This window comes from Chrysochloris asiatica, unplaced genomic scaffold (assembly GCF_000296735.1).
Source record: "Chrysochloris asiatica unplaced genomic scaffold, ChrAsi1.0 scaffold00004, whole genome shotgun sequence".
NCBI classification, from domain to species: Eukaryota; Metazoa; Chordata; class Mammalia; order Afrosoricida; family Chrysochloridae; genus Chrysochloris; species Chrysochloris asiatica.
Genome location: NW_006408522.1, coordinates 15,560,709 through 15,566,783, shown reverse-complemented (window position 1 = coordinate 15,566,783; position 6,075 = coordinate 15,560,709).

Genomic DNA, 6,075 nt, shown 5'->3' with positions numbered 1-6,075 from the left:
TATATATGTGTGTGTGTGTGTGTGTATGTATGTATGTATATATATGTATGTATCTATAGCTCTGGTAGCATAGTTGTTACAAATCGGTGTGCCAGTCTCATGGTCAGCAGTTCGAAACTACCAGCTGTTCCGCGGGAGAAAAATGAGGCTTTCTGCTCCCGTAAAGATTTACAGCCTCGGAAACCCTGTACAGAGTCGCTATGAGTCGGAACCGACTCCACGGCACATAACAACAACATATATATATATGTTTATTTTCAAAGAAATGCTTATAATTGCAGAGTCCCAAGTCCCCAGTGTAAGAGCAAGAGAGTCCCTCTCACATGTCCATTATATTGGAAGCAGGCCATACCCCCAAGGAAGCTGCTCATCAGAGTTAACTATGTCTATATTATGTTTCATTACCATGGGAATAAGCACAACTCAACTATCAAACTTCTGGAAATCCTGGCCTAGTCAAGTTGACACACAACCCTAAACTATTACACTTAGTAAAAATAAAAAAGGGCAAGAGACTTGGAAAGATGCTCAATTCATTAGTCATTGGGAAAATAGAAAGTAAACATACCACAAGTGATTTAAGACTGACAATGCTAAGAGTTGACAAGGATATGAAGCAATAGGACTTGTATGCCACTCTGAGGGAAGCATAATTGGTAAAATCACTGTAGAATATGGTTCCAATCCAGCAATTTCATTGCTATATATGTTCATTCAAACTGTATGTGCATATGATGTATAATGATGTTCATAGCAACATTGTTTATGGTATCCAAGAAAAAAAAAATTCAACTATCTAGCAACCAAAAAAATGTATAAATCGTGGTCCATTAACTATTGAATGTAAGTATACAACACAATCATTATCCAACAGAATAATGAAAATGAACAAAATACAGGTATGATTCATGTGCGGCAACAAACTAACAATGTTAACTAAAACAAACCATTCTATATGAAGAAAAGAAATCCATCTTATAAGATTCAATCAATATGATGTTCAGTGCCAGACAAAACTAAATTATAATGTTTAGAAACACATGTTATTGGTGGTCAAATATAAGAAAAAACAAGGATGTGAGCCATAAAATAGTACAGTATTTATCTTGAGAGGAAAAGGCATACATATTCATTGTCATTTTACCCTTTTGCTATAATTTTAGAGGGGTTTTTCAAGGAAGTAAGGTGAATGTATGAATTTAAATAGTTGTTTCTTTTTCTTTCTTTTTAGGAGATCACACCCAAGTACCAATATGTGACAATATGTGAAGGAAAGACTAAAATCAGAAATCCTGATGGCAGTAAAGATCTACAGGAAGCTGCTACAATAGTCAAATTTGAACATACTTACACTGCTGGACCCCAGATATAGCGCATGTACAATCAAAAAAGATTGTAATTATTAGATGATTTGATCATATGGACTTTTTAAGAGCACTGTATTGTTATACAAATAATACGCACTTTCTATGTTTGTTTGCCAGCTACCCCCTCTCTCAGTGAGGTATTTTCATAAGTGCCACTATGCCAGTTTGTTTGTTTTTTTAACATGTTGTTGTAAAATATGTTAGCATAGTGCATTTATAAAAATGCATCCCAGAGGTATGGAGCAGTGGGCAAACAAATGTAGAAGATTTGTGTTATTTGCATAAAAATACAGTCATTGCAAATTTAATTTCAGTTATTTATCAGGAAAATCTTTTTCTTTTTCCTATTATCTCTAGGATTCATAAAATACACCAACAATCCAATTCAAAGACTGGATTTTTAAAAAGTTTTTATTGTGAATTATGTGGGTTTACATGGGTGAACATTATCTTTACATTTATCCTATTGTATTTTGTTTTATTGCAATGATCACAATCCCCTGCATGCGTCATCAAACAACCAAAGGGTACACCCCACACGCCTGCCCCCTGGCCACCAGCATACAACCCCTCTCCCTCCCTGAGTCCAGAGTCTCCAGCCACTCCTGTCCACATCATCCTCTCTGCCTCCATCTCTAGTGTCACTGCCTCCACGGACAGGGTCTCGCACTTCACTTTTCTCCCTTGATGGTTCCAGGGATCTCTACCCCTGGACTGCAAAATCAGCCACTCCCCTCCTTTTGTAACCAAACATTTACATTTACCTTCCTAACACTCACTGTCAGACCTGATAGCAATCATTCCCTATTGAACCACAGGAGTCCTTTCCCCTCACTTTTTATCAATCCCATCCAGACAGGTTGGAAGCAATTCAGTGGAGGTTCTACCTTTCCCTGTATCCTCTGGAGCTAGGTTCCCTATTGAAAACTTGTAAGCCAGTCACTTCTTGCCTTTGTAGTTCCCCCATTTTGGGTAGCCAATGTCTAAGTTCCCCATCACTGTTGACCATGTGTACCAAGGGAGTGGGAATGGTCCTCCCTGTAGAGATTTGTTTGCTCCTTTGTCATACTGCATCCATAAGCATAGGTCAAGTTCATCTGCTTGTAGTGGGTTACTCCTTTTCTCTCTCTCTCTCTCTCTCTCTCTCTCTCTCTCTCTCTCTCTCTCTCTCTCTTCTTTCTTCCTCTAGTCATGTTCTGATCATCCAGTCATTGATGCCAGGTCAAATGGGTACTATATGAAAGAGTGGGTGTTCTTGTGCATCTCTCCTCACTTCATATCAGCTGGATGCTTCACACTCCATTCTAGTCCTCTGGGTCTGTGTCCCTGCCCCTGGACCCAGGAATCCCCAGGTCTCGTCATACTGCTGGTTAACCAGGTCTCAATCCAGGTTAACAGGAGTCTATTGAATGTGGTAGGACTTAGTTCACAACTTCAATGCTGTTTTTCCTCCAGTTCCCCTTATTGGTAACCAACGTGGTCAGCAGCAGAACCATAAGCCTGCTAATGTATTCCATTTGAGTTTCAGTCTTGGAAGGGGGGTTGCCTTGAGGGGACCTGATCACTTACCTTGATGGCTCCTTGGGGAACAACTTGTTTGTTTTTGAAGTAGTCAGTTGGACTGCTGTTATTGTTTTTTATTTTTCTTGCCAGTCTTTCTTTCAAGAAGTATCTTTTGTTCTTCTAACTGCTCCAGACTGGTCTACTTGTCCTTTCAAGTGGAATTGTCCCCCTCAAAAAGTTCTGGATGGGGATCAGAATTCCACCTATGTTCTTGTGCAATGCAAAGGTTCTGCAGGGAGCCTCCTTCACTGGGCAAGTTCTAACGCCATTTTAAGTATTCCAATCAGTTATAGGCTGAAGATGGACTTACAAGCTTTATCAAGTGTCTATTTTATAATAATAGGCGAGGGAAACCAAAATTCAAAAGACGGCCAAGCATCTTAACATCATTTTCCCACTTTTACCCATTCAATCTATGCCTAAATCTTTGTATCCACGAGCCCTGTTGTTCCACGGTTGTGCTTACATCATTATTTATCTCTGTCCTATTTAGCCCATGTAAACCTGCCTAGCTATTCTCCCATTCACCTTATTTTTCCTTTCCCCTTCCCCTTCTAGTGTATGCCACCCCCAACCCCGATCACCCAAATTATCCTGTGTCTATTCCCTACCCTGTACTCTACCTTCCCCTCCCTCCCCTCACCCCACCCCATAAACCCTGGAAACCAAAATAAATAAATAAATAAAAGATTAAAAATAATAATTCCCCCCTTTTAGTGTGGGTATTTTTCCTTAATCTTTTACAATAATGGTCCTATGCAGTATTTCTTCTTTTCTGACTGACTGATTTCACTTAGCATAATGTCCTCAAGGTTCATCCATGTTATGCGGTGGCTTGCTACTTTCTTGTCATTCTTCAGGGTAGCATAATATTCTATTGTGTGTATGTACCACAGTTTGTTTATACATTCTTCCATTGATGGGCGCTTAGGCTGTCTCCATCTTTTTGATATTGCAAATAGTGCTGCTATGAACATTGGTGTGCATATATCTACTCGTGTTATGGCTCATAGTTCTTGTGGGTAAATACCAAGTAGAGGAATTGCTGGATCATAAGGTATCTCTATTTCCAACATTCTGAGGAAGCACCATATGGTTTTCCAGAGTGGCTCGACAATTTTGCAATCCTACCAGCAATGTAGGAAGGTCCCAAAAACTGGATAGATTTTTGTATGCTCCCATTATTGTGAGTCTCAAGATCGTCTAGCTTATTTAGATTCACTGTACTTATCTTTTTGGTTCGTTTCCATTAAATATTGGAATTTGGCTTGGATTTTTTTTCTCTCATTTTAATTACTTCTTGTTGTTGTTAAGTGCCGTTGAGTCGATTCTAACCCATAGGGACCCTGTATAGGGTTTCCAAAGAGCAGCTGGTGAGCTTGAACCGCTGACCTTGCAGTTCAAATGGCTTTGCAGTCTGGTGCATTAACCCACAGCGCCACATCAGCACTCCCATTTTAGTTACTTGGTGTTGTTAGGTGCCATCTAATTGGTACCGACCCATAGTGACCTTAGGCACAGCAGAACGAAACACTGCCTGATCCTGGGCCAACCTCACTACTGTTGCCATGCTTGAGTCCATTGATGCTGCCACTTGGCCAATTCATCTCATTGGGGGTCTTCCTCTTTTTCTCTGACCCTCCACCTTACCAAACATGATATCTTTCTCTAGCAACTGGTCCCTCCTGACAATATGTCCAAAGCATGAGAGATGAAGTTTGGCCATCTTGGCCTCCAAGGAGCACTCTGGCTGCACTTCTTCCAAAACGGATCTATTGGTTCTTTTGGCAGCCCATGGCACTTTCAGTTACTTAGCAGTATCCAAATTGTAGGTTTAGACTGACATGTAAAGTTCACCTACATTTTACCTGGAAGAAGTGATAATGATTTTACATAGGTATGTCATTTACTATTTCTGACAACTCTTTTTGTTAAGTGCCATTGAGTTGTTACTGACTCATATGCACAACAGAATTGAAACACTGCCTGATCCTCACAATCCTTGCTACGTTTGAGTCCACTTTGCTGCCACTGTGCCAACACCATAACTCCAATGCATCAATTATTCTACAGTTTTCCTTATTCACTGTGCAACTTTCACATGCATATGAGGTTATTGAAAATATCATGGCTTGGGTCAGGTGCACCTTTGTCCTCAAGCTGACATCTTTGCTCTTGAGCACTTTAAAGAGGACTTATGCAGCAGATTTGCCTAATGCAATACATCTTTTGATTTCTTGACTGCTGCTTCCTTAAGTGTTGATGATTGATCCAAGCAAAATTAAGTCTTTGACATATTCAAACTTTTCTCAATTTATATGGATGTTGTTTATTGGTCCAGTGATAAGGACTTTTGTTTTCTTTACATTGAGGTGCAATGCATAACAAAGGCTGTGGTCTTTGATTTTCATCAGTAAGTGTTTTAAGTTCTCTTTACTTTCAGCAAGCAAGAATGTATCATCTGCATATTGTTGGTTGCTAAGGAGTCTTCCTCCAGTCCTGATGCCACATTTTCTTCATATAACCCAGCTTCTCAGATTATTTGCTTAGCATACAGAATGAATGTTGTTGTTGTTGTTGTGCCATCTAGTTGGTACCCACCCATAGCGACCTTATGTACAGCAGAAGGAAAAACTGCCCAATAGTGTTGAGCCCATTGATGCTGCCACTTGGCCAATCCATCTCATTGGGGGTCTTCCTCTTTTTCTCTGACCCTTCATCTTACCAAACATGATATCCTTCTCCAGTGACTGGTTCCTCCTGACAATATGTCTGAAGTATGAGAGACAAAATTTGGCCATCTTGGCCTCCAAGGAGCACTCTGGCTACACTTCTTCCAAAATGGATCTATTGGTTCTTTTGGCAGCCCATGGCACTTTCAATATAGATATGGCAAAAGAATGCAACCCTGGCACACACCTTTCCTAATTTTAAAACATTCAGTGTTACCTTGTTTTGTTCAAACAATTGCCTCTTGGTCTGTATACAGGTTCCTCATGAGCACAACTAAGGATTCAGGAATACTCATTCTCTGCAATGTTGTTTTAAACTTGTCATGATCAACACAACTGAAATCCTTTGCATAGTCAATAAAGCACAGGTAAACATCTTTCTGGTATTCTCTGCTTTCAGCCAAGATCCATCT